The sequence below is a fragment of the Rhopalosiphum padi genome, chromosome 4 (assembly GCF_020882245.1).
Source record: "Rhopalosiphum padi isolate XX-2018 chromosome 4, ASM2088224v1, whole genome shotgun sequence".
Classification (NCBI taxonomy): Eukaryota; Metazoa; Arthropoda; class Insecta; order Hemiptera; family Aphididae; genus Rhopalosiphum; species Rhopalosiphum padi.
In genome coordinates this window covers 9,685,077-9,708,570 of record NC_083600.1, presented here as the reverse complement: position 1 = coordinate 9,708,570, position 23,494 = coordinate 9,685,077, and the positions used below count along the sequence as shown (strand labels likewise).

The following is a 23,494-nucleotide window of genomic DNA, read 5'->3' as shown; positions in this document are numbered from 1 at the left end:
TGAACTCCTCCGACGGGAAATCAACGAGCACAGACATTTTTTTATTTTTTTACTATAATGTGAATGTTATTTTTTCTTATTATTGGTAGTATTAAGGAAATTATATAAAAATGTATTTTTGTAAGAAGTTATGTTAGATTACACATATAAGTATTAAACGAAGGTAGACGAAATTCACGATTTTGGACGTTACCCAAGAGCTTTGCGCCTGTATAATTCGAAGGGTCCACTGCTAAAAACAAATAAATAACACGAAATAGTGATGGCGATGTTACCAGCTAGGGCATAATCGAATAATTCTCAAAGGGATGAAATAAAATATCCTCGGGGATTTCATGAAAAACACCGGAATGAAATTTTTCGTTCTTCTTTCCTTGTTACGAAAACCAATACGGTAACAGTAAACATTTGTCAACTGGCAAATTACTCTCTTTTGTAACGTTCAATGTTATTGTTTCACTTCCATTTCAAATGAAATAACATTATGCATTCACTTCATAAATAAAATAATATATTTTCAATTTATTTTAAAAACTTATCTTCAGAATTTAATTTTTTTAACTGTATTCACTTTTTATACATTTTTATTTTTATTTTCAAAACATTGAATAGAATTTAAACGAAACGATTACAACTTTTTTGATATTTTTAACTTTTAACAGTTAAAAATTTATTTATAAAGTTTCATTTGTATTAAATATTTTGCAATTTTGTTTTTAATACCTATAATTGTATATTTTAAAATAACACTGCGTTATTTTAATACACATTATTTGGTGTTTGTTTTAAAATAAACAAGTACAATTTTAAATTAAGACTAATAATTTTCATAAATTTAGGACTTTACTGATCATTTGAAATTAATATATTTATTTATAAAAATATTGTAATTTTAGGTATAAATACTTACATTAATTATATTAATAATAAAATATTAATTTAACCATATTCTCATTATATGTATATTCTAGAAGTAAAAATTACTATAAATACTCAATAAAATAAATAATACACATCCTTGTTAATCGGTTGACGATTTTGAGTTTGTACATGTTACACAAAACCACAATTTTTCGAATCTGATAATCTATCATTGCTTTCAAATTAAAATTAATACTACACTGGCTTGCGCCAGATTGTAAAGAATAAGAAAGGAACTAATTGTCAGACGTTCTATCTTAAATGTCGTTTGTTCTGTATAGCTTGTAAGTTATCTATGGAACTTATAACCCCATAAAATAGTAGTTCATCCAAAATAATGGTCTAGTCAGTCGTCATTTATGGAGAATGTGGATGACTTTTCCACTTGCGGACCCGGGACCACTATTATATGTATAACATTTTTGAATAGATACCAAGACATAATTTTTGGTTTTCTTTCTATTTTGCCTGCTGACAGACTATCATTATTCATTCGTGATGAATTTCGTTTTTCAATAAAAGAAGAGAAAACGCTGTATGGGTATTGTTTTTGAAGAAGGGCGCGTAACATACAATAATTCACCATGTCCAGCGGGATCCTTCCCGGCCTCGTTTAAATAAACCAATTAATCGAACCATTATGAATAATGAATTGACAGTAACACGCTATAGGCTACATTCGCTGGTATTGGTCACGCAAACTATTCCGTTTTACACAGGAAGTCAGGAACTGACATAAAACGGTTATAAAAGTTTGCTCTATATGCATGAATATAATTTAAAATATAGTAAGCCAGAACAAGTATTATTATATTATATAATATTGACCTAGGGTATTGCAGTACTATAATCTAATGATTTTGTTTTATTCTTTTTTTTAATTTATTAGGTATTTAAGTATTTGTCATTTTCTATTGTCAATTATTAATTAACAACAATGTCTAGAGATAATAACAATCATGAGTATTAGTATTGTATAAATGCCGATTTTTCTATTTAAACTTAATTAAAATATAGGAAATATTGAGTAAGTTTTTACGTTGAAACTGGGTTTACAGTAAAATCGTAATATTTTGAAATCTGTTAAGATTATATGATTATATTTTATACATTATAAAAAGGTATGCTGCAGTAATATTAACACTTACATAGGTACTGTATAAAAAATAAAACAATATTCCATTTGATTATGAGATTATATTTATTTTAATAAATGTTTAATATCTGTAAATTTAATAGAAGCTATTGAATAAATAATTTCAAAATAATTACGAATAGATATAGACTATTATTACCTATTACAAATTTTAATTAATTAAAATCACGTTTAAAATGCATTTAATTGTAATTGAATTATAAGTTAATTTTTGTTTTAAGTTTTAGTTGAACATTCCAATACTTTCCTTTAAAATAAAAAGCTCCAAACTTTTGAAGTATCTTTCTAATGAATTAGAATCTTCATGAACCCCACACGAACCTATTCGAGTGGATCCCATTACATTTTTGAAAGATTAAATAGAAATAAAAAATAATATTCAGCTTTTTAGATTTTCAAATTCTTCAATTAGGTATCTTAAAGATAAATAATATTACATTGACCGTAAAAAGAAACGTTTTTATTGTATCTGATATAAATAGTGAAGTAGCTTTCCAATGTTCACACCGCCAAAGGTTATACTGAGAGAAAAAGGAAAAAAGTACAGAATAATAAACACAGAGTACTCTTATATATTTTGTATTTATATAAATAATTGATAATTTTACATAATATACATTTAACGCATAATTTGCTTGAGTATCTTTATTTTTGTTTGAAAATATTTTGTTTTTTACTACTTATCTATAATATTATAACTGATATATTCTCTTTTCTATATAATAAATAATACAGTTTATTTATAAACAATATTTTTAAACCTCCAAATAAAAAAAATATTTGAAATAATTACAGTAGGCACATATTAGTCATTTGTTAAGACTTATTTTGTTCCATTTGAGTATTTAATTTAAGAAATAACACAAAAAATATTAAATCTATGAAAAAGGGCAGTTGTAGTTTTTTTTTATGCTGTTAAATTTGTATTTGTTTGTTGAGAAATAGTAGTAAGTAATGGAGTCTTAGTATCACGATAAATTGGTGAAAATTGTTTCTTTAAAATAGACAATTTACATACCTAGTTGTTATGAAATGTCTTTGTTATAGATGGTTGTCCTTCTATTATACACGTTGTGGAAATTATTCGAAAACTTCGGTTGCTTAGAGATATATTCTGTTATAAAGTATCGTTTGTTTTTCCAGTCCTTTTTTTCACCCTTGCGGTGAAGAGCTTTGCATGTAATTGTGATTCCAAAAGGATCCAACATGATGTGGGGTTGGTCGAGTGTCACAGTGGAATAAGTGATGAAGAAAAAAAACCTTATACTGTGACCAAGATAATGACGTTACTTTGAAACCGTATGTTTCATAGACAATGAAGTTTTTTCCCCTTCCGTAGAAAACTTAAGGTGAAAACTCGACGTTGTTCTCGCGTGATTCGTGAAAGTTTTGTTATAAAAATAACGTTAGGTTTAATGCACGTTACTGTGCTGTGGATTACAAAGTTACTGATCGAAAGTTTAACGGAATTTTCTGATTAAAAACAATACTCATAAAACATTATGGTTCATCCACAAAACAAAACGGACCTAACTAATCAATTTGTTGTTTTTTTTTACGTCACATTTCATATATTATCTTTCCAGTTATGTTTCTTCCCCGCATTTATTCAATAAATCATGCCAAGTAAAATTGATCGTCATTAATTTATGCCCACCTTAGATTACCTCCATTATAAATATCGAACCCTTTATTACCACAACTCGCGAGAAAATAATTGATATTTTCTGTTATTTTTTCTCCTGAGATATTGTATATTTCATTATTTTATATAAATATTTTCATGTTGATTTACAAACAATGACAACACTTTAGAAATCTATTTTATTTATTGGAACTATACGTACTTATTATTTTTAACAAAAATCAGGATGAATGAACATGAACTGAATTACAAAAATAAAAATTCTACGAAAATCTACTTGTTAAACTTATTAGTGTTGTAGCAAAATAAATAAATTTATATAGTTTAGATAAAATAATAAAGATACCTAATAAATAATAACTAAAAATATAAACTCAGTTCTGCATTACTGAAAATCAATTTCTGTTATCTTTCTTTAACATCTAAAGGCTAAATTTTAATAATACAATTTACAATCTATGAGGTTATAAAGTATTAAATTTATTATTTCTTCAAATTTTAGAAAAATATCTTTCTTTTGAGTCAAAAATTAAAGCAATAATAATTAAATGATTTGATGCAGTATATTGTCATTTAATAATAAATTATAAAACAAGTATAAAAATATACATTTTTAAATGCTTTAATAACTTATTAACAAATAATTTTTCTTTATTATATGATTATAGGCATCTACAATTATATATAAGAAAATTAATTTTTAAGATTAAAAAAATAGTGTTATAAAATTTAATTCATTACTTACTGCTTGGATCTAAAATCAGTTATTGATATTTATGATTATGAAATGGTGATTTTGACAGATTTTATTTTTGTTTTCTATTGTATAATTTTTGATATATTTGTGTTTTTATTATTTACTATGAAATTCTATTTATAAGAAACAGTTTAGAACAGTAGATTTTGAATTTTGAAAGTACCTATTATCATTGAATAGATCACTGCTTAATTTTGAAAAAAAAAATGTTTCTTTTTGTGCTTTTTAACACCAATGATATATTTTAAAACACACTTTATTATATATAATATAGTACAAGTGTATACTGTATATTTATAAATAGATAAAATATAACTTTTATAGATATGATGCAAGACAAAAACCGCAAACGTCATGTAATTTAATAGGTTCTATACATTGTTTTTGATTTCAAAAACTGTATTTTGCTTCAAATATTTGTGCACTTAGATGTGCATCTTAATATGTATTTTATTAGTTTTGGATTTTACTTGTATGACAAACGCAACGAGATATAAGTAATGAGAGGGGGAGAAATGTATTTGAGTATAAGTCTTTGAAAAGACACCAAGGAAAGTAAAAAGTAGGGGCGATTCAATGCTTTCAAATCGAAGTATTTTCTAAATGTGAAACGATTGGTGGTGCAAGAGATTAACGAAGGGTAAAGATTTTCCCAGAATAACCCCAATATGTAAGGGTGTATACTATGCAGTTTAATTGTTCCCAGATTTCACATGGTCGGCACAGAGGAATTCAATATAAAAGATTGGAATTCACTTTCTTCATTTCATAACACTTGAGTATAATGCCTTTGTATAATCTTAAGAAAAATATATGGTGATTATAAAATAAATATACCTACTGTGTATACATTGAATACTCTATCAAATGATGTGAAAAACTAAAATATCCAGTTTAAAAAGTTGAAATAGTTAGTTAATTACATGCGCTTTAAAAATATATGCCTACTACTGGTCTTAGTAAAAAAAAATACTAAACGATAAAATTCACGAATTTATTAATTAACGATTTATACCAATTAATTAAAGTATACTATTATCCTATATACATTCTTTTATTACTTATATAAGATAATATCTATTTAAATAATTCAACAAAAATGGAAAAAATATTTATATAATACAGTGAATTCACCTTAAAATTTTCACCGATATTAGGTTTAAGATTTACTTATCAATGTATTAGGTTATTTTATTACGTTTTTGATTATCACAAAAAAAAAAAAGATTAATATTAAACAATTATAAAAAAATATGTCAAAATTTAAAAATTTTCTAATAGACAATTGGAAAATTTAATCTATTTATTTCTTTGTGACCTAGTTAATAATATGAGAATTACATACAAAACGTATATTATTTAGCAAAGATTCTTCCTTTTTTGTTTTCCACCTAAACAGTCGAATCCTTATTTTGTTGTTTATAAACATATCTATAACGTTAAATAGCTAGAAAATATAAAATTATAAAAATGCATACATGTATGTGGATCACTGAATTTATATTCTATAGTTTCAATTAGTTATTTTTTAACTTTTAAGTTGTATGTTTCCAATACTATTAAATAATTTTATTTTTCTTAATCAGTTAAAATCTAATACTAAAAGTTATGTATAAAAAAAAATTTATTTGATTAATAACTATACTTTGAGTTAACATGTAAACATTTCATTTTATTAGACTTTCAAGTTGGCACCTAAATATACATGATATATTTATACATGGAAAAGGTAACATTCATGTATAATATTATGAGAAAAAACATTTATGTGTATATATTTTGAGGCAATTTCGGTCACTATGATTTATGGCCGGACAACTTTTGCATTTCGATCTGAAATAGTAATACTTGTATTCCACTCACTTTAATATACATATCTCATACAACTCACGATGCATTGCAATTTCTCAAATTTGTATGTTACGTTCTGCGGTTTAGTGAGTAAGATTCAAATATTTTGTTTTCTTTTTAAAAAGTTTTAACTATTGAATATAGTATCTAATGATACATTTTTAGAAAGCTATTGAATTTTAATTTGATTTACCTTAGAAATTTAGACTATGAATTTATAATATATATCTAAGTTTCTAACTGATCTGCATATAATATCTGGTATAATTTATTTTCATTAGCAAACACCTTTGCATTTTTAATATTATTGATGTGGGATTTATATAAGGATGACTAGATGACAGTTATTACTTTATCAATTATTCTATTTAATTTCTTATAATCTGTGGAAAATTGTGCCGGTAAAAGTTCTAAAACGAAGTGGTTATCAGATACAGATAAATAATAAAACTGATTGTGAGGATAAATATATAATTACGAAATAGTGTGCAGCAGTCAGTTTGCTGTAAATACAATAGATAAGCACATATTGTACTTTGGAGATTAAAATACTTTGATAAGTTTCAAAAAAATAATAAATATGCATTAAATGATAAATTAAAAATATTAATTTTATTTTTTATTTTACTATAAATGTAATCTTTTCGAAAATAAAATAAAAAATAATTTATGTAAAATTGTATTTTTTTTAAAGAGAAATAAAAATAAAACGTAGGTACATATTATAAATATATATATATAATGTACATTGATAACTAAGAAATGTCTGATATTTGTTAACATTTTTAATACAATTTTGAAATTATTCAGGTTTTTATTTTTATTATAATATTTATGTTACAATATTTTTGCAGAGTATTTGATTATGACATTTTTACTTTACCAAAATAACATAATTTTCTTTCAACACTTTTATTTTTTTTGATCGACTAAGTCATTATACGTCCATAAACCAGATGCGTTGTCTTAACTAGTCGAACAATGAAGAAGAACTATAATAAATATCTTTGTATAGTGTCTAGTTTAATTGTCTTGGGAGTCATAAGGTGGTTGTTTCTCAAGTAAACATACTTTTTCTAATAAATATAATTTCCGTTACAATTCAACGGTATCGTTACGCCAAGATAAAACTAATTTGTAGACTAGCAGATGGTCGTTTTTGGCCTATGGAAGTTCATCGTTAATTTTTATTCATTACAACCACAAAATAGTAATCATGATACATTATTTTTGTTTTTTAATAATAAAAACAAAGTATTGATGATTCTGGGTTCTAATGTATCGATGACAATCAATATCATACTGTGTAAGCTTTTCATTTGATATTGTTTATATACCTATATATTTATATATTATATAATAATAACAGTCATAATGGTATTTTAAGCTTTTCAGATATTAAGTCTTTACCAGACAGACAAAAAAAAAAAAAACTCATCTTCTCATGGAAAATTGTTTTGTATTTAATATAAGAAACAGGTAAATATAAGAATTTACCATGTCCCTATTTTATTTTCCTACGCTAATATATGCGTATTAACATTAATTTGTTTGTTAGTTATAATGTTTGAATTTGTATATTAAAGACTATACATTAATCTTGTTTATAGTTATTATAATAAAGTTATTAAATATTATCTTCGTTCACATTTATCATTAGAACATTTGAAATTGGATATTATATTCATGATATTCAAAACAGAAATAAGTCAAAATATATTTATATTTTATATTAATTTTTATCGGATAAAGAATACTGCGTAATAAAATTCACGATAGAAAATCCTCAAATGATAACAATATAGGGACTAGACATAGTAGTATCAACTAAGATGGTATTAATACGGGAATGGCAATAAAAATTCCCCTCCGAATAAAGACTTAACCGAAATAAATAACGATTAAACGATAAAAAAAATACATTCTACAAACAATGTGTATAACTACAATTAATGTTGCTTATACGCTACGCGCTCTTATAGGGGATTCACAAATATTGGTTGATACTTCTCGTGACAAAATTACAACATGGTCTTATTTCCCAAAACAATTGCAAAAAAAAACTTTGTACCTATTATTATATTGCTGTTGGCAAGAGGAGACAATGTATCGGGTATAAAATTACTTTTGAAAAGTAAAAAAAAAAAAATATATATATATAGAAATGGGTAATGTGTTTTACGAAGCCTAAACAACCAAAATAAAAATCCATCATCTCTGTAGTTGTAGGAGAGAAAACACTTCTAGGTCGAAACTTCTACGTCAATTTTTAAAATAGTATAACATCATGTAATAAATTGCCATACTATACTTCCTAGTAATTTCATCGAAACATCGCATACAACTTTGTGGCACCCATAAACTTTTTTAAACACAGGTTTTCCATTTTTTATATGAGAAGAAAATAAATATATTTTCGACCCCAGCGGCAATACATTAATGAAGTTAATAATGTATATTGCGCACCTTTTTTTTTTTTTTAAATGAAGTATAATTTTGATGTGTTTATATTAATGATATAATTACGAGAACTTTTATTAGATTTAACATTTCTTTTTGTGAGATCTAAATGAAACGAGTTGATTTTTCTAAAACTATTTAAGATTAAAAATTAATTAATAATGAACAAATAATTCATGTTCGGCGATATAATGCGTACACTTTGAAAATAAATATAGACGTCTGATTTAGTTAGTTTCAATTTATTCATTACAAATACATTTTTAATATTTGAACGTGCTTATGTGATAGTAATAAATATTACATAAACACTAATCGGATGTAAAATAAAGTATATATTTTTATCGGTACAGTTCTAATTGAATATATCAATAATAGCCACATTTTGTGTTCAATTGATTATTTAGTAATATGTAAGGTTTAAAAATTTCAAGATTTTCGACTAGACGACTAGAGAATACGTGAAAATAAAGTCACGGGATAAGTTAAAAAGAAAAGTTTACTATAACTATGTATATAAATTTTTTTTATCATTTTTTAGCTTCGGCAACAGGGACCAATATAACTATATTATTATTATTTCTTCCCAACTATGATGATATTTATAAATTAAAAAATAAAAATAAAAGCACATCGCTATTTTTATATCACCAAACATTTATTTTTGAAAGTTACAAAAAAAAATACATTTTAGAAAGATGAGAAAAACTTTTGGAATCTCGAATGTAACATTAATTATAAGTAACATATATTCATTATAATCTAACCAATAGATACTCGTCGTATACCTACAATTTACATATTATTAAACTATCAATAATTGCATGATACCTAACACGAAATATACACTTTTCTAATAATGCATTTAAAATTTTAATTATATAGGTGTATTTATTTATTGTATTTCTTTTGATTTTCTATTATTTAACAATAAAATATAATATTGCCGTTGAGAAGGTTTTTGTTTTGAATACTATAATGATATATTAGTTTTGATAAATCACAACATTCAGTTTATATTAGAAATGCTATTAACCTTACGGCTAATACTCAATTAATGAAGTCTATTAATTTTCCAACAATATACTCCTATCCACTGTTTTTATTAAATTTTTTTAATTTTACAAAACTTATTTCGAAAATACCAATAACTTTTTTTATTCCTTATTTAATTAAATTTATTTTATTTTAATATAAAGAAATAAAATGTTAGGAATGCTATTCAAGATAATTAAATAATTTAAAAACTATAACTTAAAAGATGCTTCATAAAAATTGATATATTTGTTAAAAATATCATAGTATTGTACATGCTATATTTATTTTTCAAAATAATCATAATAGTTAAATGAAAAAAGTTAGTACATCTACAAAGTTAACCGACCACTCTAAAAGTATTAAAATATTATTTTTCTATTAAAATTGTAAAAAAAAATTATTATATAATTAAAAAAATATAAATGTGTTTTTTAATAAGCATGAAAGTTTTAATTTTACGATATAAGTTTTTTTGGTAACTTGCTGAGTTTTTCGGACTTTCTATTTCCAATTTTCGTGCATGGGGCTATGTTTTCTTGCACGTGTACTACTTACGTCAATACTATTTTTTTTATGGGAATAGGACCTGGCAGCAAAAAAAGAATATAAAAAAAAAAAACCGTATTTTGTTGCAGAGAAAAAGTGTGAGCGAGATCGAAAACGGAATCCCATAAAAACGTGACCTATGGACCGATAAAAATCGGATATAAAGTTTATTTGGGCTGTTTGATCTTTTAATCTGCTTATAATAGTTGCTGACAATAAATCAGCTTTCACTGTGCACGTTCATGAAAACCTAGCAGAATCCGATCTTACGGCATGTCGAGTTTTTTTAACGATCACCTCATACATATAAAATGCTCAATAATTGAATTGTTCGATTCAACTTTGAAAAAGTTGTAATTTTAAACGTTCTTAAAACAATTTTTTGCAAAAAAAAGAATATTAATTATCAAAATCAAAAGGTGAATTGGATACATAGATTTAATGTTACAAAATACAATCTCATTCACCTCTGCAACCTTATTATTACAAAATGTATATACAATAGTACTTAATATATAAATTACTATAACCACTATGATAAAATTATTTCAAATTGTTGATAAGTTTTTTAGTTGATAAAGCTCTATATAGTATATTATAGTATATGTATACTATCACTTATTTTTCATTTACTTTTCTTGTTGAAATTGAATGAAGTTTAAGTTATACAATAAAAATGCATGTGTCATGTTAATTACACAACTTTATATCACCCGCCTTTTATTTGAACTTTGAACATATTTTTTTTTGTAGTAGTAATTATGCAAACTATACTCGTCTGAAATATATCACGAATATGCCATGTCATAATTTTAAGAAAATTATTCTAAATTAATAACTACGGTAACCATAGAATAAAAATAACAGTATATTCAATTAATTTGATTATATTATATTTAGAAACTAAAAATAAAATGTTATAATTACTTTATTCTTTTAAATATTTTCAACTACTTTTTAACTTTTACCCTTTAAAGTATATTGAATTCATAAAATAATAGTTTTAATTGAAATAATATTGGAATGAATAAATATTTATGTAGATATCTATTGGAAAAAGAAATGAAATGTTTGTTTTTGTACTTCATTAGATTTCCAAATTAAATTTCAAAAATATGTTTAGCTGTATAAAAAAAAATGAAAAAAAAATGTTCATAGATCTAGAGAATGGCATTTTTTTCAATATACATTTTTTAAATTTATAATTCTTATGATATTATATTTTAAATACACTTCTAAGGTGACTTTGATAAAATGGTTTGTTGTCACATTAAATTTTATTTTATTGACATTATACGATAAAAAATACATTTATAGTTTTAATTGAATTAGGTTGAAAAATATTATATTTATGCAGTAAGTAGTATTATTTCGCGTTTATATCAATGTTTAATGATATGCAAAATATGAATTAATTGTGTTAATTATATTAATTTGCGAATTATAAAATATATAATATTAAAATTATTATTATTACTTGGTTGTAAAATTAAATGTTTGTTACCGGCAAAAAAAAATATAAAAAAATTATCGTAAGTACTCAATAAAACGAAGACATTCTTTTTTTGCAAGTTATTAATCATTCTTTTTGAACGTATCGTCGTTGTTATAATATAATCTATTTGTTAAGTTTAAAACTAAATAATAGTGGTTAAATGGCTGTTAAAATATGAATAGTATATAAGTTAGAATGAAATATTATAATCGAATAATCTGTTTTCTATTGTGTTACTTACTATTAATCGTGTATGTAAAATTAAAAACGCAAAAAGATAAATATATTTAATGTCCTGACACAGTTTAGATTTATTCAAAATAAAATAGTAACGACTACAGTTAGCAAAAAGAATAAAATAAAAGAACAAATAATAACATATTGTTATTACGAGAAACACAACTTACCCATTGAAATCATCGAATTTAAAATCCAACTTTTTGTTTTGAATAACAATAAATTATTTTTGTATATTCGTAAAAATTATTATAACGTCATAAATGTTAAAATAAACTTGATAACTACAAGCTACATATCTCTTGAGTACATAATGTTATACTCATCACAATTATGTTAATCGAATTATTCGGTAAAGTATTATAATTTATAATGCTATTTTTTTCTTTTATTGCAATTGTTCCCGTTTGTATTCTCATCAGTATCTGAATAATCCTTTTAATACATTAAATGTGATAAAGGGATCCCTCACAGGACCTAAGAATAAGAGACTATAATCAGCTTATGGCTAGCGCACCACCCTTTATACCACAAAAAAAAAATAGCATCGAATTTGCATACGTATTGTCATTGTGGCATTATCATTTATTGCGACAAATGGAATTAGCAAGTTTTACTATATATATTTTTTTTAAGGGTTTAATTTTTTTATTTGAGTAAAATATGATAAAACACGTCACAAATTTAAAATAAATTACAATTATATATATAAATAATATGTGTGTATATGTTTATATGATGTGGCTCTCATAATGTTGTTTGGATGGATATCAAATCTGAAAATAATTGCTTTTACTAGTTTAAAAAATATTTTTTATTTACTTTTAATGTTCACCAGAAAATCCACGTATTTTAAAAACATACGCTGATGAATTTTGAATATTATTAAAATAATATTTACTCACATTTCCATCACTCTATGTACTTTTTTAATTTTTGTAAATTAGTATTCAATGTAATGCGAATATTCATATCATCCCGTATAGCATAATATAAGAATACATACCTAAACCTACATTTAAAAAATATATTATTAATTTCTTCATTCGATTACAATTTTATGATATGCATATAACACATAAAATTACTTGAAAGCAATTTATCGGTTATCAAATATTATAATATGTTTATTGGACTGAAATGGTTTAGTAAATACCGTATTTGAATCATATAAAAAATATTTTGTTTACCTATATCCCGTATTTTCTGGCCCACATAATTACGTAGCACTTTGACAAATTTATGAGTTACAGTCTTTCTGCTTCCACGTATCAAAATTAACAGGTTTATATTTACGTCAATAGGATTTAAAGATATTAGCGAATATCAGCTTATTTATGGTGGTTTTCAGATTACCTAGCTGCAATAATACATAATTCAAATCAAATCATAGCTCCAGTTATTTAAAAAACTATATTTTGTTTTATATTTTATTAGTCAATTATAATCTAAGTGAGCTTAATAACAGAATACATGAAAACGATATAACAGAGATTAGTCTATTAATTTGTATAATAATAAAACAAATATATACACAACACGTTAAAATACTGTTAATAAAAATTTTGTAATATCAATAATGTAAATAATTAACTCTAAATTGTAAGTTCCTAAATACAATTAATTTGAATGAATAAAAAAATCACTTAACCTGGTAAAGTTATAGAAATTACCTACAATAGTCAATAATATAATCAAAAATAAATATTTTTTCTCGTATTTAAACTTAAAACTAATAATAATTGATTATTGAACAATTTTAAACAATGTCTAATGAGATACGATATTGAATTGAATACACTCAACATTATGCATATAATTTATTGAACAATATAATGTGTACATTTATCACCTATGTAATAGCTAGGATTATACGATATTTTTTTAATAATTTTTAAAATTGCGACGATAAATAAATAAATAAAAATATAAATAAAAATGTTATAAACATTTGGGTGCAATATATTCATTTTTGATTTTGATCCGATAAAATAATATTGCTTTTATACTATGGTATATTGAAAAACGTTTAACCTCTCTCGTCTCGTACTTTAGCTGGTGTTAAATTTACGACCACCGACTATTGTGGGGTGCTTACACTTCATTGGAGTGTTTTAGAGATAACCAATGTATATGACATCTACAATCTGACATAAGAGAGTGATAATGAGAGATACAGTGAAGATTTACACTGTCCTCTCGGGCGGCACCATTGTTGCTCATAAATCCGCCTTGCATTAACTCATATTGCTTTTATGATGGTCTAATAATGGAAACAATATATTATTATTGCTCACAATGTATTGATACAGAAATACATTTACAATTTTAAGCTCGTATAGCTCAATATAATAGTATCCCAACATAACGAAAATTAATAATAAAAGGTACACAATAATAATGCACTTTTTATTATAAACTATTATCAATATATAATATTATCAATGAACTCGAATTATATAACTGTGGTAGGCTTGCTGAAGTTGACAGCAATGTTGACATGTTATTTTTGGGGAAATAATTTCTTCTCTATATTAAAAAAATAGTGTTTTTTTTTCTACATAAATAGAATAAATAACAATAATATAGTAAGAAAACACTTACACTTACAACGTTTTGCCACGTTGTGAAAGAAAAAAAAACCTTATAAACTTCTTATAAATAATTGAAAACCAGCAAAAAGTGACTTATCAACTTCTGACTTAAAGTTAAAAATGTAATATATCATATAATTTTACCTATATACTTTTTTATGATTCATTATAATATATAGTGATTCGCCAAGTATGGATTTAATAATGCTCATGTCCATTTTTAACTTTAACAATGAATTTTGATTTTTGGAATTTTTAAATATTATAATTTTCAAAGACCATATTTTCAAATTCTCGCATTTTTTTTTTTTTTTTTTACTACTGTAAAAAGAGACCTGTGATAGAAATTACTGTTTTACAAAAATAATTCTCATTTTACTAATAAAAAATAATTATTTAGATGAATTTTTTTTTAATTTTTATGTGTCTAATTCAAAATTTGAACAAATAGTTTCTCAATTATTAAAATGGTTAGATAGAAGAATTATAAAGATAATATTCCTTAAAAATGGATTTAAAGACATTTTAAATTAATGTAATATTGGTAATACAACTATTATTTATTACATTTAGATAATTTTACACATTATAATTAGTGTTGATAAAAATTATATGTATTACTACAATTTTCAATTTCATCATGGCCCCAATATCTTCCAAATCTATTATTATGGGTCTATTTTCTCTTTTACAGAATGGCAAAATATTTTAAAGCTCGTATCAAATTTTTTTTTTCTAGAGTCTAATAAATATGTAAAGTTAAGTAACTCAAAAACTACTCGTTCGAATTTTTATTCTGATTCGTCAATACTTTCAGAAAAATCATCTGTAAATTTATTTGCTGTAAAAAAATTTGCAAAAGTTCATTTGATAGAATTATGTATCTCCAAAATACGTACAACAAATCTCAACATTTTGAAAATATTGTTTTTAAATATATTTAAATAACTAATTTATTGAAGAAAAAAGGAGGTAAGTAAACTTGGTGAATTATCCATACCCTATATATACTACATGATCAAACTGTTGTTGTGCAATATACAAAGATATTTATTGTTTTTACCAATTTTAATTTACTGTATTCACGAGAAAACATACTGAAAACGTTTTTACTTGATTAGAGTTCGATCAAACTTCACAGCCATGCACGCTATTGTTTTTAAGTTTTTTATGGCGTTACATCTAGAATAATGGAAATTGATAGTTAATTTAAATTTGCATATTAAACTAGCAATCTACGTAAGGGTTTCTCTATGTTTACATTGCTACTATTTATTAATCAAAAGACTTCGCGGATCGAAATCAATTTTAGATGTTTGTATCTATGCATATAGAATGATTGGATAAATTTCGTATTAATTTATATTATCATCAATATTCAGTTGACAGCTATATAGTTGTTGTTTGATTTTTTTTTTTTTAATTAACTCGTTTAGAGAATGAAATTACTCCTTTCAAGTACATCAGACACACGCACATATTTATCTGATTATTAGTTTTACTTTTAAAGAATGCGTGTTACAATATGTATTATTCTATATAAATATGATTTTTATTTTTACTGTAGTTAGATTTTTTTGAAGAGTTAAAAAAACTAAATAAATTATGTTCATGTTACACATTTTGTCTAAAATAGGCAATTATAATTTTAAGCATCGAAAAATGGTCTGGATCGTAATACATGATGAGTAACAGTAATAATAATAGTTTGAATTGTTTAATTTTCAATAATAGTTTTTTTTTTAATTTTATTAAAAACTCATTTTAACAATTGATTCTGCAAAACGCATTAATTTAAAATGTTATACCAATACACATTATAATAAATTGTATATACTTATACTCGTAGGTACAAATACCATTGAACAAAATAAAAAATAATTGAATAGTTCTTCTGTACTATAACTAGTCATATTTTAGTGCTAATTATAATTGAGTTTAATATAAATATTTCATACTTTTAGTCATATCCAGTTAAATCGTTTTAGTAATCTTATTGCATAATATTGTTATATGCATATTTACTTAATATAGAATTCAACAGTTAATTTGAGTATGTGGGTATTAAGTATAATTAACTATTTATATTAACTTTAAAAATTAATTTTTTTAAAGAAATATAATATTATTCTACAATTCAAATATAACAATTCATAAACGGTTAACATATAATAATTTATACTTGAGTACAATTTTTTTAAATATTAAAATGTAAACTTTTATCGATTTAAATATTTTTTAATTTAGTCAGACGTACACAAAACACATACGCACTACATATGCACACATTTGTGGATCAATTAGCAATTGGCACTGACAGCAGGTTTTTGACGGATGGAGCAGAGTATTTGCGAATAAGAGGAATTTGCGAACAATGGAATCGTATTTTGGTGTTGGTTAAAGGGCTGGGTGGGAAATCTCCCGTCGATACATGATAATAGGGGTAGAGAAGGGAGACATATAATATGAGTCACTGCCATTCCAAATTGCTGCTTAATAAGGCCATGTCATTAGGCTTCTGACCTTTTGTTCCGACGAGGGGAGGTTAGGCTCTTCACTAAAACGATGTGGTCCGGTCATTGACAGGATTTTTGTAATTTTTTTATTCAAGCCACTGGCACGGACAAGTAAAAGCTCTGATACAAACCATATACGTTATACTGTTTAGTATTTCGTTAAGCTTTTATTATTTTTATCTTGCACTTATTAAATGTTACAGTTACACAGATCTTTTGTTTGTGGCTTAAATTTACTTTTTTTTTGTTTTGATACAAAAATATATGGTTGTTATAAAATATATTCAATGAATTTTGTATTAGGTAGTTATTCAATGTTTTCATTTTTTTGTTAAATTAACTAGAAAAATAAAACTTTAATAATTAAAGTGATTTTCTATGTAGTAAACGAATAAAAACTACCTCAGTACAGATTTTTAAGTAAAATACATTTTAGATTTACAGTAAAAATGTAAATGCGTCATCGTTATACATCGGCAATGGCCAATGATATAGTAACGTATAACAATATAAAACCTGAACATTTTTTAGAAATAATAAATTATTATTTTACTTATTTATTTAGCTTGGATTAAATACATTATTAAAATATAAAAATTGTTTTTCATATTTTAATGAACCCAAACCATATAGACATTCCATTCAAAAATATTTCATGTATAAACAAGTGATGAATCATATGGTTTTGCTTATATTTGTTATACACACACCGCACAATGTATCTAAAGTTACATTTTTGTAATTAATGAAAACATCATTATAATAACTATGGTTGGTATTCAATCATACTAATCAAACTATCGTGATTTTAAATTTTGACAAAACCTCGGTTACTTTTAGGTAGGTAATAAACAAATACTCCTTTGAAGTGCTTAATTATTTTAATCAAAAGGTCTAATTATTGAATAGTGACATACAATCGATGTCTCCGTATTGTAAAGTTAAAGGTTCTATTAACATTTTTATTTTTGACATTAATGAAATTACATTTTTAAATTAACTATTAAAAATAAAAAATATAATATATACATATCTTATAAGATAAGATATATAAAAAGTGAAGATCGTTAATAAATTGGCTATAGTATAATTGAAATAATATTTTTATAATAATAACTCAGTCATATATTATAGAATGGCACTCGACATTATATTATTATGTTTATAATGACTTGTGACATTAGTCATGAATAAAGCAATATCAACAGCAAACTTGATGATGTATCTGTTATATTATTATATTTGTGAAAACATAAAAAACTACTTTGGTTTTAATCAAAAAGTTTAAATATGCAATATGATACACACACGGCGACTTAAAATAAAATGTTGTTGTGCTCGGAATATATTTTTTTTACTATGCAAATAAATAATATACAACGATATGTGTTGGTCTGCATATCTATACTGTATTTGGATATAAATAAAGCGTGTTAATAAGTTGTTTTACTGTTCATTTTATCATACTCTATTCTTATCGAATGACATACGACTAGGTATAGTAGGTACACTGCACATTGCTTCATTTGTATGACACGTCACTGAAAGATGACCCACTACAATATGAATAAAATATAACACATTCATATTAGCTTGATGCTGAACGGATTGTGACAAGAACGTCATGTCTCCTGGGCATTACAGTGGCTGGTTCACGAAAAAATTGTTTAACATTGGATTTCGCTCCCAATTTCTATTGCGCCTTACCTATTATATTTTATTACCATATACCAACATAACCGTCGCCATTTCTATGAAATGATTTCAGACACCAAGGAATCACACAATTTTTCACGCGATATTCGTATTTTTCAATATAATATGTGTCATGCAAGTCATCGTATCGTTGTATAAGTATTTTTATTCTTGAATAGCAATCTGGTGTTTAACAAATAGCGTATTTAATGAAGTATGAGTCAAACGCCTGAAGTCGGGTCTCGCATTATATTAAACCAAATGAGTGTAATAATAAAAATATACTGATGTTTTATTAATTTATGATTGCTGGTAAGCATAAGTTTAAAGTGTACGTATGTTGGTATTGCTGGATACTGAAAGTATATATTGTAAGTTTATGATTAAGGGGAAACACTTGATAAAGTAGAACTTTAATTTGCGTCGTGTTGTGACTTATATTTTTGAAATTGTGTTTCCTCTTTTTAATTTATGTACGTACACATTGTTCGCATTCACAATCATTAATACACTATTAAAGACCATAATAATTTATTTTTTAACTTATGTAATACTATTTTCTGTATTTCAACAAAAATTGTATAGTGAAAATATCCTTCATGTAAGCGAGTGACAGACCGTGGTATTCGATAATCTTGCTTAAAAATATCAAAATATTAGGTTTTTGTACCATATAATATGAAATTCTTTTCAATAACTAAACTTCTTCATCGTGATAACTCTAGAAGTTTTTGTGTTTCTCCTTTTTGCAAATTATCAAAGTAAACAACACTGTGACAAATATGTATTCAGTATTATAAGATTCTATATTTTAATGTTATTTAGACCATATTATATTTAACACTATGTTACATCATATATTTTTGTGGGTATATAAAAAACCACAAGCACTTAAATGACATTTATTTTTTTAACGATTGTAGTTAATATTTTCCAAAATATGATGTTAATTCAATAACATAATAGGTACCTATAACAATGTTGAGCATATCCACAAATCAAAAATATTTTAAAGATGTAGATATTTACTTGAGTATAGTATTTGAATAATAACTAATAGGACATGGGTAATATTCAATATTAATATTATTGTAACGGTGCATAATACTATTACTTTGGTTACATTTAGTTTGGAAAATGAAAACAAACCGATTTTCAATTGAGACACATTTTAAAATATAAAATTATAATAGCATGTTTATTTTATTAATTTAGCTGTTATTTCTTTTTAATAAATCTACGTTCCACTATATATATATATAATATATACTGTGTATAAGCTGATAAGGTTGAATATATGATTTAGATATGCTCACAGATATAATATACTATATGTAGTATATATCTGTGGATATGATGTAACATTCTATGCAATATTTAATCTCTTCTCTATGGATCTATGGTTATTCATGAGTTAATAATAAGGTGGATCGTGGATATTTACTAATTATTACTTATTAGTATATCTTTTTTCTGTGGTACAACGGATGTTTTCCATGTAAACGCTTAATTTTATATTTTGTGTGTGACATTTTACGTAAAATTTTTATAAACGATTTTAAATAATGCTTATACCCAGTTCAAAGTGAAGTTACTAATTATAATAATGACTTATTGAAGACATTTCTATCGAGGTTTTCAAAACTGATGGTAAATAAATATATTGTATTATTTGCGATTAACTTTTATTTTAATATTTGATAGAATTTAAGATAATTTTTTTTTTTTGCTTACATATTTTGGACTTAATAATGATTAATGATACAGTTCTTTGCTGCGTCGAGATAAGTAGAATAACACGAATTTAAAGTTACATTGGGTTAGTGTTTCCTATGAAGATTTGTTATTTCTAATGATTTTTGGAGTATCTAGCATATGGGGGGAGTACCTATTAATTATTTGGAATTATTAAATAATTTATTTCACTAAATACTAAAAGTTTATTCAAACTTTATATGACGATTATTGATGAGTGTTGATTATTACTTTCAACTGCCTAAAGTCAATCACAGGTTTAGGGAGTCGTCTTTCACAATAATCGTTTGAATATTTTTTTTAAATAGTACTCTACTTGGAAACACTCAAATACAACATAGTACAGAAAATAGAGCTAGTTGGAATAACTTTGTTTTAATTACTAACCATACGGGATTGCTTTACTTTTATGGGCCTTTACTTTAAAGTCTGGTTAGGTTAAAACTTTTAATGTTTACTTTTTGTGAAAAAGAAAAATAACTAATTTATAACATTGTACAGTGTACATATTTACTCTATTAGTACTGCTTTTAACCAATCGTTGTTTATCGGTCCGATAGATGCCGCTCTAAGTAACAGGGATTGAAATACTCTATATATTTTATTATAATATTTTACGAAGTTAATACAATAAATTATTATTAATTTATAATAGGTACTAGTGATACTACTGCCACGTAATATGGTATAATACAACATATTATTATTAATTAATTTTTTTTCTGAAAATATAAGGTCTACAATTTTAATTTTGTTACACAAATTAATTCAAATCGTAAGTAACTTAAACGATGACAATGGAAATAGTTAAATTGGTATTTTATTTTTAAAAATGTTATTTTATAAAGACTTCTTATTACATAAAAATAATATTTCCAATAATGGAAATTCAACTATAGCTGATTTTTCATTACATAAAAAAAATTGCCAAGAATAATATTAAATAGGTACCTACTGACTTGTGTTTGTACAAAAATTGTGTATACTATATTGAAGTTTGTAGAACAAATAAATGATTATATATTAATGATAGGTACCTATATTAATTCTTGACGTTTATGACCCTAATAATTAATTAAATAGTACAAAAGGATGGCCTTTAGCTGCGTAATGTGAGGTGGTGGGGTGGAAAGGTGGGCATTTACTGTTCTCTGATATAAAATCCTAATGAACCAAGTTGTTGGTGAAAAAAAACTTAAAAACATTGAAATAATAAATATTAATAATTTATTTTGAAAACAATAAAATATTATGTAGATAATCTAAACAAAAACTATTATTATCACAATGATAATACGTACTTATAATTATATATAGCTTATATGATATAAACATAAAATAATTATATAATATAAGACACTTGGTCGTTTATGAGAAATGTATGATTGTTGTGTAAAGCTTATAAGTGATATGCGTATATGTTCGTGTGTGTGTGTGTGTGTGTGTTTTTATATATCTAAAGGAACAATTTATAGAGTACCTATGTATGGATTTTTTTTTCGTTTATTTTTTTTTTGTCGAAAAAAAAAGACGCAATTATTATAATATAACTAATATAGACAATTTAGGATGCCATATTATTATAAACAGGTATCCATTACAGTAATGCAGGCATGTGTAACTACAATAATATAATAATACGACATAGTTTGATTTCTATAAAATTCCTTTTTTTTCATTCCAACGATAGTATCAACAATTATTTATAATTTATTACTCATAAAATTTTCTAAAAAAAAAAATTGTTAAATATTTGCATTTATCTATAATTTCTAAAAAAAGCTTCTAATAATTTTTTCTATTTTCATTTTTTTAGTTAAATTATAGTAATTATGGTAAGTATACAATTCGTATATGATATTCGTTTTCACTAAAAAAATCGAAAATTACTAGTTTTTCAATTATATGAGCTGGTCAATCATTTACCCCTTCCTCTATATAAAACTAAAATCCCTTCATTATTGAAAGTTCGTTATAATATAACCGTGTATACAAAATTTCAATATTCACATTAATACTTTATAGTAAAGTAAAAAATGCTATACACTTTTCAGTGTTAATTAGAAAAAAAATATATAAAAATTAGGTAACCGCTCTCTCTACGATATAGGTAGGTATAGTAGGTGTAGACTATAGAGTGTATATGGTATATATCGTAAATTGAGGGGTATATTCAATATTCCATGACGTGTTAAATTGCAATTCAATGATAAAATATCATTACTTACGAAAAACGATTTTTAAAGAAATTAAAAAAACGATTGTCAGGCTACATCTCACAGTAAGTATATTTTATATTGTCATTCGGATTAATTTTACTATATAATATGGTAGGTGGTAGTTTGAATATCTTTTTTTTAATTTTTACTGAAAACATTGAATTTCAAAATGTTATTTTGTATAAAATATACAATATACGTATTTTTATAAGAGACATTTACAATTTGTATACAAAAAGAATATAATATACAAATAAATAAATATTAAATATAAATATAATAAAAAGTTCACAAAATGTACTAGACTTGAAAACGCGAGTGGAGAGAGCATCTACCGACGCTACTTCCAATTTATGAACTTAGGTGGAATAGTTGTTTTAGATTATTTAATAAATCATGACAGAGAGGGTTGTCAGGTAATTTGCAAGAGGAAAGTCTAGATATGAAGCAGTTTGCGTGGTTGAAAAAATGTCGCCACTGTATTCTTCGTTAAAACATTTAAATTAGACTACGTTTAAACTTTAAATGTTTATAAACAAATGTGATTCAGTAAATTATATTATATTTTTAAAATTTTTGGTTTCAAAAAAACCTACTTAAGAAAAACCT

General features: G+C 24.4%; 1 protein-coding gene across 1 annotated transcript in view; it reads left to right on the top strand.

Moving 5' to 3' along the window:
• Positions 1-23,494, top strand: part of LOC132929305 (uncharacterized) — a 244,656-nt gene that overhangs the window by 36,789 nt on the left and 184,373 nt on the right. The window lies entirely within an intron of this gene.